Source organism: Chelonoidis abingdonii, chromosome 7 (genome assembly GCF_003597395.2).
Source record: "Chelonoidis abingdonii isolate Lonesome George chromosome 7, CheloAbing_2.0, whole genome shotgun sequence".
Taxonomy (NCBI): Eukaryota; Metazoa; Chordata; order Testudines; family Testudinidae; genus Chelonoidis; species Chelonoidis abingdonii.
This window is the reverse complement of record NC_133775.1, coordinates 40,195,677-40,207,954: the sequence shown is the minus strand read 5'-3', so window position 1 is coordinate 40,207,954 and position 12,278 is coordinate 40,195,677. Positions and strand designations below refer to the sequence as shown.

At 40.0% G+C, this 12,278-nt stretch overlaps 1 long non-coding RNA gene across 1 annotated transcript in view; it reads left to right on the top strand.

Annotated features, from left to right (window-relative positions):
- LOC116834753 (uncharacterized) overlaps positions 1-11,834 on the top strand; it is a 28,856-nt gene extending 17,022 nt beyond the window's left edge. Inside the window, exons 3-4 of the long non-coding RNA XR_012656256.1 lie at positions 721-798; positions 11,369-11,834. This is a non-coding gene — a long non-coding RNA (uncharacterized LOC116834753). The remainder of the gene's footprint in view (positions 1-720; positions 799-11,368) is intronic.
- The last annotated feature ends 444 nt before the right edge of the window (positions 11,835-12,278 follow it).

Sequence of the window (12,278 nt, the reverse complement as noted above, 5' to 3'; positions counted from 1 at the left end):
GGACTACTCATTTGATTAAAGTTAACCAAGCGCTTAAGTGATTTGCTGAACTGGGATCTTAAAAAGAAGAAAACTTCACTTCAGAATGGAATAAAAGCAGTAGTCCCTAACTTCTTTCTCTCTCAGTTCTTTCTTTTTCATCTATGTATGTATCAATCTATATTGTATGTACTGCATACTATTAGGACTGACTGCTATAAAAATACCCATTCAGAAAAAAATACTGTTAAAATTAGGCCAGTATAATTGTGCACAGACATTTGTATGTGCCTAATTTATGTATATGTGCAAATCAGCAATTAGTGCATAGTTACTCTTATGGTTAGGAGGCATCTGACTGGTCATGTCATGTGCACATTTCTAATTTGCAAAGGCACATTGGTTATTTATATATATTAGGCACTCACAATTGCATATGTACAATTATTGAAAAAATCAAGTCCTGTGCAGGAGGTCTTGCACCACATAAGTCCCACTTAAGCACTGTTTTGATAGAACTTAAGTGGTGCAGAGGCCTCCTGCTAGCCCTCTGAAGAGGTGTGAATTTAAGGTGCCCCTCACTTTGAACGTTCACGGCTAAATACTTCTTAAAAGCCACTAAATGTTTTCTGCTGAAGCCCATTTTTATGAAACTTTTACTTTGTAAAAAGTAACAAAACAAGCTTCTGTTTTGGATGCAGAATTATATTCTATGACAGAGAAAATGAAATTCTCTTTCAGCTCCATCCGGGCTCCTTAGAGGCACACAAAATGTTGACAAATTGCTCTGCCACTTCCAAAGGGAAAAAAAATAGCAAGGTATGTCTACATTTTCTTTCAGTTTGTTTTCTTTGTAAGAAAATACACAGTTGCACTCAGGGAGCATGCAGGACTAAGTATTTGCTAGACTATCTCTGACAGGTGTTTGTCTAACCTGCTCTTAAAAATATCAAATGATGGAGATTCCACAGCCTCTCTAGGCAATTTATTCCGGTACTTAACTATTCTGATAGAACGTTTTTCCTAATGTCCAACCTAAACTGTCCTTGCTGCAATTTAAGCCCATAGTTTCTTTTCCTATCCTCAGAGGTTAAGGAGAACAATTTTCCCCTCGTCCTTGTACCAATCTTTTACATATTTGAAAACTATTATGTCCCCTCTCAGCCTTCTCTATTCCACACTAAACAAACCCATTTTTTTCCAATCTTCCCACATAGGTCATGTTTTCTAGACCTTTAATCATTTTGTTGTGTTTTTTTTTTTTGAACTTTCTCCAATTTATCTGTATCTTTCCTGAAATATGGTGCCCAGAACTGGACACAATACTCCAGTTGAGGCCTAATCAACATGGAATGTAATGGAAGAATTACTTCTTGTGTCTTGCTTACAACCTTCTTCTAATACATCCCAGAATGATGTTTGGTTTTTTTGCAAAAATGTTACACTGCTGACTCATATTTAGCTTGTGATCCACTTATGACTCCCAGATCCTTTTCTGCAGTTCTCCTTCCTGGGAAGTCATTTCCCATTTTCTGTGTGTGCAATTGATCGTTCCTTCCTAAGTGGAGTACTTGCATTTGTCCTTATTGAATTTCATCTTATTTATTTCAGACTATTTCAAATCTTAATCTTATGCTCCAAAGCTCTTGCAACTCCTCCTAGCTTGGTATTATCTGCAAACTTTAGAAGTAGACTCTCTGAGTCATTATCTAAATAATTGATTATATTGAACAGAACCAGACCCAGAACTGATCCCTGAAGAACCCCACTTGATATATCCTTCCAGCTTGATAACTACTCTCTGGGAATGGTTCCCAGCCAGTTATGAACCTGCTTTATAGTAGTTCTAGGTTGTATTTCCCTATTTTGTTTATAAGAAAGTCATGCGAGACAGTATCAAAAGCCTCACTAAAGTCAAGATGTACCACATCTAGCAGTTCCCCTCATCTACAAAGCTTGTTACCCTGTCAAAGAAAGCTATTAGGTTGGTTTGACTTGATTTGTTATTGACAAATCCGTGTTGACTGTTATTTATTACCTTATTATCTCCTAGGTGTTTGCAAATTGATTGTTTAAGTATTTGCTCCATTATCTTTCTGAGTACTGAAATTAAGTTGACTGGTCTGTAATTCCCCAGGTTGTCCTTATTTCCCTTTTTATAGATTGGCTCTATATTTGCCCCTTTCCAGTTGCCTGGAGACTCTCTCCCATCTTTCATGACTTTTTGAAGATAATAGCTAATGGCTCAGATACACCCTTAATCAGCTACTTGAATATTCTAGATGTATTTCATCAGGCCTTGGTGACTTGAAGACATCCACATTGTCGAAGTAATTTTTAACTTCTTCTTTCCCTATATTAGCCTCTGATCATACCTCATTTTCACTGGCATTCACTATGTTAGTTGTCCAATTGCTACTAACCTTTTTACTGAAAACCAAAACAAAAAAGTCATTTAGCACTTCTATTCCTACATTTTTAGTTATTGTCTCCTCCCCACTTGAGTAACTGGCCTACACTGTCCTTGGTCTTCCTCCTGCTTCTAATGTAGTTGTAGAGTGTTTTCTTGTTGCCCTTAAAGTCTCTAGGTAGTTTAATCTCATTTTGTGCCTTGGCCTTTCTGATTTTGTTACTATATTCTTGCGTATTTGTTCATTTTAATCCTTTATAATTTGACCTAGTTTCCACATTTTGTAAGACTCTTTTTTGAGGTTCAGATCTCCTTGTTAAACCAAGGTGGTCTCCTGTCATACTTTCTAGCTTTCCTACGCAGGGGGATAGCTTACCCTTGTGCCCTTAATAATGGCTCTTTGAAAAACCGCCAGCTCTCTTAAACTGTTTTTCTTCTTAGATTTTCTTTCCAGGGATCTTACCTACTAACTCTCTGAGCTTTTTAAAGACTACATTCTTGAAATGCATTGTCTTTATTCTGCTGTTTTCTCTCCTACCATTCCTTAGAATCATGAACTCTACCATTTCATGATCTCTTTCACCTAAACTGCCTTCCACTTCCAAATTCTCAACTAATTCCTCCCTATTTTTCAAAACCAAATCTAGAACAGCCTCTCCTCTAGTAGCTTTCTCCAGTTGCTGAAATAAAAAAAAATGGCATTTACATTTACAACAAGAATTTGTTGGATAATCTGTGCCCTTCTGTATTAATTTCCCAGCAGATGTCTGGGTAGTTGAAGTCCCCATCATCATGTACTGTGCTTGGATGATTTTGTAACTTATTTTAAAAAAAGCCTCTTCCTGGTTACGTAGTCTGTACTACACCCCTACCATAACATCACCCTTTTGGGTTTTGGGGGGTTTTTTTCACCCTGAAAGGGCAGCCAGCACATCCCCCAGCACATGCCGCTTACTGCAGCCCCCCTTGGCCTGGAGTGGTGAACCATGGCCAGTGGGAGCCGCGATCAGCCAAACCTGCAGACGCAGCCAGTAAACAAACTGGCCTGGCCTGCCAGGAGCTTTCCCTGAACAAGTGGTGGCCCTAGTTTGAGAATCACATCATGAGAATAATCATGAGAACCAACAAAGAGCCAGGGACTCCCCTTCTTTCTATTCACATCTCTCCCACTAACATTATCTGGCTTTAACCAAGTTAATCATCCTTTCTGCATTAGTTTCCCTACCTGTAAAATGGAAATAAAAATAGATCTTTATCTGTTATTTGTTGAGGTGGTTAATTTTTAAAGAATCAGAAGAGTACTAAGTATGGGACTCATGCTGCAAATGTTTTGTCACACATACAGTAAGGAGATGGAGTAATAGTTTTCAAGATTGGGCCAGGCTGCAACTTTACTGCATTAGTCATCATGTCAGCATTAAAGACAGGGGTCCATCATGGGACATGTAGTCTGACTAGGGAGCGTGGCCTGTAGTGAAGAATGGAATCATGAGATACCCAAACTAAAACTCCTATGAGGCACTAGCATTTCAGACTTAAACAAAGTATTTTGGCCAAATAACTAAATACTTTTTCACCAAAAGCTCTAATTTTTGTCATGGAAAAAGTCTCTATTTTCTGACAAACTAATAATAACACACTTGAACTATGTGGGGAAGGGTTTGTGGGAAGGGAAGTTCTTTGCTAGCTAAAGGAGGAAAGAGAAAGGTCCCAGACATATACATTCAGCCAACCTTTATGGCCAGAGAGTTCTTAAGTCAGCAAATTTTGTGGCCTGATGTAAACAACTCCCTTTGACCAGTGGAACTCCATTTTCAGGAAAGGACAGAGTTATTGACTGGCAGCACAATAGAGAAGTGAAGGTATGCAAATATTGCAGTTCTGATAATGTTATCATTAATTTAAAGGAATTTGATCTATATTCACACAAAGAAATATGGTTTACAATGTTATGACTTCATGATTCATCACATAGAACATAACATAGAAAACATTTCAAAAATAAGGATTTAAAATACATTTGTAACTATGAGTATAACCTGCATGTTCTATACACTAGGCTAAAACCTCAGGTTGTCATGCAAAGCTTTATGCAAAATATAATTTAATGATGTTTGGTGCTAAGACACATAACTGATAAGCAAAGCATAAAATGAAATGAGTTAAAATGAAATTCTCTTATAGAGTATTTATGTATTTTATGATTAATATGTTATAAAATGTGAAGATTTTGATTTGACAGTGTTTTCAGAATGTCAGACTCTGAATTATAAATGACCCTATAATATAGATATATATATTCATGCAATCATAAGGACAGCAGGTCTGAGATTTTTCAGCTCCAGATATTCTTAAGTATGCTTCAGAGTCAGAATAAATGCAAACTCAGAGGCTTCTTGAACCTTAAGATCAAGGTCATTAACAATTCACTAGGAAGTTACATTCAATGCCTAATACACATTCACTGTTGTCATCTCAGCACATTTTTGAGAGGCTGTGGAATTGCCTGCTATAAATGACATTTCTGCTTGCTCTCTAAAGGCTTGTCTGTCTCTATTAATAGTCTATCAAATTTCAGAGTATAACAGAGTCTGAAATGAAACCATCTCAGTGAAAAATAAGTTTTGTTCTCATACACATTACTTTCCAATACTAAGTAGAAGCATTTGTTTTACATTTTAAAATGGCTAGACAAGCTCTTTTGAACATGTTCATTTCAAATGACATAATTTTATTTGATCAGGAATGGAATTACATCACGTTAGTCGCTGTGCAGTTTGTTTGCACACCTTTAGGCACTTCTGAAAATCCCAACCTAAGTCCTTATTTAGGGTGCTAAACAAAAGATCTGTTTTTCAAAAATGCTAGGCACCAGCATGTTGGTGGGAGTTGCTGGGTACTCCATACTTTCAACTGTCCACTTATTTAGGGACTTAACTTCAGTTTGCATTCTTGAAAATCTTGGATTTATGGCCCAATTCTCTCAGAGGCCCCAAATTGGCTTCCATTTGTGTGAACAAAACTTTGTCCAGTTGGGTTTTGCATGTGTAAATTCTATTATCACTTGCATGTGAAAGAGAAATTCCATCACCTCTAAACACTGACAGTGCCATGAAGCTCAAGAACATGTATGTACAATTGGCTTCTCCAAATGGAGGCTGTGTTTGGAAAATTTGGTCCTCTCTTTGCATCATCTGTGAGATAGGCATGGTAATAATACTTACAGGGCTGCTGTGAAATTTAAAGTAGTGTTTTAAAAGCTCTTTGGGACACTGAGTGGAAGACACTATTTAGAGCTGAGTGAAATATGTTCATTTGAACTCAAGTCTGCAGAAAGGCATAACAAAAAGGTCCTCCCTACTTTTTTTGATCTATAACTGTACCATAATTCATTTTTGGAAACAAAAACTCCTTTTCCTGATCACTTTTAATCTCTAGTTATTAAGTTCCTACAGTCTTATTTACTCCACATAAATGGGTCACAGAACTTTCCATGCTGTGTTGACCTATCCAGATGAAGGTTGGTCTTGATGTTTGTTTGAAACTCATTTCAAGAATTAATCAAGAGGTAGTAGTCTGAAACAGGTGCAGACTGCCTTATGATGTCTTGATTGACTCACTAAGGTAGAACTAACATATTTCCAAGAGTAACTATGGAAGCTATTTTCCCATTTAAAAATAGACCTCTAGTTGATTATTAAAATGTTAAATATGGCATTCAACAGGCAGCAGTACTAAAATCATATACAGAGTGGTATAAATGACAACATTGAAACATTGTTCTCCCATACAAAAATCTTTTCTGTTTGTGGCTGGAAAGAGGAGGAAAATATGGAGAACACCAGGAGGTCTGTCACCATCTCTGCAATTTGGCTTTGCTGTAACATGACTAAATTATCTAAAAAAAGTCCTAGAAAAGGACACTGATTTGGAGCATATAGATATATGCAATACATTAAAATACAAAAATAAAGTATGATCCCTAATTCTTCAGTGAGCTCAATTTCAGTGGGGCTCCACATGAGCGCAGCGATGTGCCTGTACTGATTTTTTTGCAGGAGCATGATCTATATAATTATTGTGACATCACATCTGACTTAGCTTGGTTTAGGAATCTAATACATTGCTACTAGTCCTAAAACTCATTTCCAGAAACATTTTTCGAAGTAAACTAAACATGAATCCTAAAGACGCAGGAAGCCAAGATCTCAGGAGGGTTCCCACAAGTAACATCCAAATCACACCACAGTTCTGAATTACATTCTAAATGTTAATAAAGTACAAATCAGGCTTATTCTCTCATCATAAACAGAAACTCAGGGCAGATAGCTTACCTATTTCTCACTGAAAATTGTGTCTCTATCAAATGCAGTTAATATCCATACTTTACAAGGTCTCTCAGCTCTCAGTAATCATGTCCATCTGTTAGCTGGCAATATGTTCAGTAAAAAGTTGGTTGGACCTTTCCACTATGTGCACCAGTGCCAAGCAAATATGAAGACCTCTTGATCTGTTAATTTGAATGTATTAGAAAAGTACTGGTTACAAGCATTCTGTGTGCGAACATCATGACATCGGGGGGAAATGATCTATAGAGGAATGAATTCAATAAAGCATGATAAATGTCATGCATTTACTTGCAGCAAACACTGAAAGGGGCACAACTAGTCAACAATGGAGTGTTTAATACCACAACTCATGGGACAAATTATCGGAATAATGATGCTACTTTATATTTATATAACATCTCTTTCCTGGAAAGCTCCCAAATCATTTATTGACTATGAATTTATATTACAGATAGATGGTTACACAATATCACTTTATGGTGCAAATAAAGCAGTTATTCTGAACCAACAACACTATGCAATAAGGTAAACAAATACTTTTTGCACACATTGGTTCAGCATGAGGAAACAATGTTGCTTATGCAGTTCTGTATAGTCTTAGGTGAAGACAGAAGTACACAAAAAATCTGGCTGTGTAACGGAGTCTACAAACCCTATACTGAACATAAAGTGATGGGGGGGGGAGTCTCTCTTGTTTACAAGCAAGCAGCTTGATCACAGTCCCACATAGCTGCCAATCATGGAGGCAAGCACTCACAGCTGCAACCAACAGAGGAAACAAGGGCTGCTCTAAAGGAGAGAGTGCAAGGAAGGAAAGGGAGGTTGAAGAGCCTGGGCTAGCAAGGTGGCAACAGGCCTGGCACTAAGCTTCCTCCAAGAAAACAGCCAGCAGGCTGAAAGAGCCTGCAAATCCAAAACACGAAGGGCTGACAGGCTTAATTAAAGGTAAGGGTCCAGGAACTGATCTAAGAGCAAACTAAGGAGGGTCAGTCAGAAGAAGCTAAGGCCTTTGAGACACTACCTCAAGAGGCAGTGACAGGCTCCTAGTCACAACAAAGCCACGAAGACAAATTCTACAGGTTGTTTATCTTAAATACAATAGGAAGCAGTTAGAGCAGCTCTTTATTTGGGAAGGATCAGCTGAAGGTCTTTAGCTACCTGCAAATTTTCCAGCCACCATTATCCAAAGCTTGGAAATGCCTGCTAGGTAGACAGTGCGTCTCTACTATGTGGTTACTGATAGCCTGCCTTTAATAGTCCTTCTTCCTTTGTGCTCATGGTGTACTGGCAGTCCACTTTCATTTGTACTCTGAGTATATTAAAGTGGGTCAGTGCAGATCTCCTTGCATAGCTGGGAATGTAGTCGTAGTCAATATCTTTCTCTGTGGTACACAGGGTAGTTTGCCAAAGACCTAAAACTAAGCAATGTGTGGGCCATACCATGAATGTAGAAATTGCATCAGCTTTAGATTCCATGAAAACCAAGAAACTGAGTGACCAAACTACAAGAATATGTACATTTGCCTTAACAGAGAAAAAAATTAAAATAGCTTTAGTCAATAAAGATCTTTGGTCTGGTGGTTTTCTTTTTAGCTTAACGTTCTTAACACTTTATTCACTGTAAGGAGATTGGTTTTAATCAGTTTTCTCCTTTGAATGTGAATGTGTCTAGGTGTATATTGGACTGGTCTGAAATTGCTGCCACATCATATCACAATTTCTTTCCTACTATCTATATGCATACTATTTCAGAATGATTAAACCAGGAAACCTTCACTGGCCTTTGTATTCTTTCTGTGCAAGTATCAATAGCACCAATAAGGTATTATATCAGTTATAAAATCTATTATCAGGCATGTTGAATAATTCTTCAGATGAATGCACTTCCCTTTATTCCGCTAAACAAACTCAGCCTACTTACTAGCTGAAATTTGCCTGAACAAAGTCTTTGTCCAGGTAATATATTAGGCTACCTTTTCACCAATGTCCATTAACTAATTAATTTAATCTACAAAATTGTCTTTGTAGAGCATACAAGAACTAAAAGTCTTACTTAGAACTGTCAGAGTGGGAATATGATACAAAAGATCAAGCATATAGAAGATCTAGCATGATCCAGCCATCACATTTAATTGGTGAACTGACAGCCATCAAACTACGGATATAACAGGATTATTTTTTTCCTATTCAAAGTGTTTTAGTGTGATCTTTAAGTAAAGAAGAAAATATTATCAGACAGTAAGGCCTGGTCTACACTACAAAGTTATGTCAACATAAATCACCTTAGGTTGAGGTAATAATGCATGTGTCCACACTACCGAGTCCCTTCCACTGACCTAAAAGGCCTGTAAAGATGACTTCCATGAGAGGCATAATGTTTAAGTTGACATCCACACGTTGACATGGAGATAGTGCAGAGGCTGCGCTGTGTAATTCGAATGAATTGGACTCCATGTGGTGTCCACAGTACTCGCACTTTCAACTCCAATGCACTTCATCCAGGTACACAGGAAGCAGTCGCTCCCTGTTAAAGCTCCAGGAACTTTTGAATGTTCATTTCCTGTTTGATTGGCTTGGAGGGCTCGTCAGCACACCTGACCATGGGTGTTCAAGACCGCAAACACTCTCCAGCATGAGCCACACAGAAGGTGGATCTTACTGTTGTGTGGGGAGAAGAGTCTGTGCAGGTGCACCTCTGAACCAGCAGAAGAAACACTAGTATCTATGCCAAAATCACGTGGGGCATGGGGGAGAAGGGACACACAGCAGTACCGCATGAAAATAAAGGAGTTTTTGCAAGCATACCAGAAGATAAGGGAGGTGAACAATCACTCTGGTTCTGAGCCACAGACATGCCATTTCTATGAGGAGCTGCATGCGATTCTAGGAGGCAACCCCACCACTATCCCAAAATGCTCTGTGGATACCTCCGAGGAGCCCCAGGCTACCTCAGGCAACAATGAGCAGGACATTGCTGATGATGAGGAGGAGGAGAATGTGCGTCAGGTAAGTGGAGGATCCATTCTCCCAGACAGCCAAGAACTTTTTTTTTTTTTTTTTTTTTAAACTCTAGAACCCATCTGCTCACAGGACTAATTGTCGGCGGAGCGTGATGCCAGGGAAGGCACCACATTTTCAATCAAACTGTAGCAGTTACATGCTATTATTTTTAATGTTGAATCTGAATTAAAAAATTGGGATAGTGGTTAATGGTGGCCACTCTAGCTACGCAGAGAGTGCTCTCTGAAAAAGACTGTTTATGTGCATGGGGATGGCCCTGGAATCCTTCATGTAGATGTCTAGGAAGCTTTCATGAAGATATTCTGCAATCCTTTGCAGAATATTTCTGGGAAGGGCTGCCTTATTTTGTCCACCACGATAGAATACTTTCCCATGCTACTCCAGTATTAACTCTTCTGGCATCATTGTGACACACCTCATTGCAGCATAAGGACCAGGTCTGTACCGAGATGCTTGCAGCATCTGCTCCCTTTCTGCTTCTGCTACCTTCAGGAAAATGATACCATCTATGGTCACCTAAGGGAAACGGGGGAAGTTTTAAATGCTAGCCCTTAAACTGCAAGCAAGTCGATAAGTAATTTGCCCGTTTGGTGAATTCTGGGTCACACAACCTAGCTTTCCTGAGCGTGCCCTCATTGTGGTTGGAAGGGATCACCCCATATTGCAGCCAGTATTTAAAAGGGGAGGGAGCATGTTATGGAGTTTTGGGGAGACAAGGCCCTGCACCCCCGGCTTCCTGTGATTCATCATGACTCTCAGCCAGCCAGTAAAACAGAAGGTTTATTTAGATGACAGGAACACAGTCCAAGACAGGTCTTGCAGGTACAGACAACAGGACCCCCTCAGTCAGGCCCGTTTGGGGGGGAGGGAGCAGGGAGGCCAGAGCCCTGTCTGGGCTCCCCTCCATTTTCCTATCCAGTTCCAAACTGAAAACTCTCCAGCCCCTCCTCTCTCTTTGTCTCTTTCTCGGGCCAGGAGGTCACCTGATCGCTTAGTTCTCCAACACTTTCCGTTAACACCTTTGCAGAGGAGGGGCCCAGGCCACCAGTTGCCAGGAGACAGGGTGTCAGCCATTCTCTCTGCAGACACCATCACGCTGCCCCCGTAGGGCTCTGCAACAATCACACATCCCTAAACATCCGAGACATGCATGGAGGAAACTGAGGCACCCATACAGCAGTCAGAGAAAACATTAAGAACATTCCCACTTTGTCACATCAGGCACAACACTTCCTGTTTTTCTCCCTTCCACCCTAACCCATTGCCGCTTTTGTAACAGTCAAACTATTTGCGGGGCTGTATGCTCCTGCCTGTCCTCAAGCACCATCCAGGTTGCTATGAGAAAGGGGACTATTCTGAGGTTGGAACCATTGATCTCAAGTACATCTTAACAAAAGCTGCAGCACAAGACCTCTTGCCAATGTCTCATGGGCTCAAGCATTATGGCTGTAGCAGCAAACCGACTCTTACAGTAGCCAGCAGTTGTGATTACGCTGTGGCTTGCAGGGGAGTGCATTGAGGGGTGTTTCTTTTATAAAAAAATTTAACCTTGCACAAGAAACCATGTATGCACTGTCAATGCTATTCTTATGCTTTGTATTCTTTGCAGCTGACACTTTTTCTATAGGCGCATCCTTCACACTGGGACGGAGACTTTCCCAGATTAGAAGGCAGAAAAAGAATTTGGGAGGACATGTTCAGTGAGTTAATGCATGTCTCTGAGAGTGATAAGACGGAGCTCAGCACGTGGAGGATTGCACTGTCCGACAGTCTGCACACTGACCGCAAGGACAGAAGAGCAGGCAGGGAACATGAGCGTGACACACAAGATGAGATGGTGCAGATTATGAGGGAGCAAACAGACATGTGAGGTATCTGGTTGAGGTTCAAGAAAGGAAACTGGACACTAGAGTCCTGCTGCAGCCTATGCTGAACCTTTGATTGATACTGCAGTGCAACTGTAAGCAAGCTGTCCTTGTTTCCCCCTTCACTGTGTTATCAGCCCTTTTGTCCCAGGTTATCGTACTTTTCTTTGTTGTCTCTCAGTATTTGTGAACATAATAAAACTTAATGGATTGAGGAGAAAAGACTTTTTATTTATTCAGCACACCAGTTAGCAGGGGTGTAGTTTACAGGGGAATATGTTCAATGAAGGGGACAGCTTGGTAAGGAACAACACACAAGTGTCACATTACCGTGGGTCACTGATGAAACTAGTTTTCAAAGCCTCATGGAGACGCAGCATGTCTCAATGTGCTCTTCTTATTGCCTGGGTGTCTGGCTGCTCAAAATTGGCTGCCAGGCGATCTGTCTCAATCCCCCACCCAGTCGGAAACTTTTCTCCCTTTGTTTCACAGATACTATGAAGCACACAGCACACAGCAACAACAATGGGGATATTACTTTCACTGAGGTCTAACCTAGTAAGCAAACTATGCCAGCGGGCTTTTAAAACACTCAAAGGCACATTCCACCACCATTCTGCACCTGTTCAGTTTATGGTTGAACTGCTCCTTACT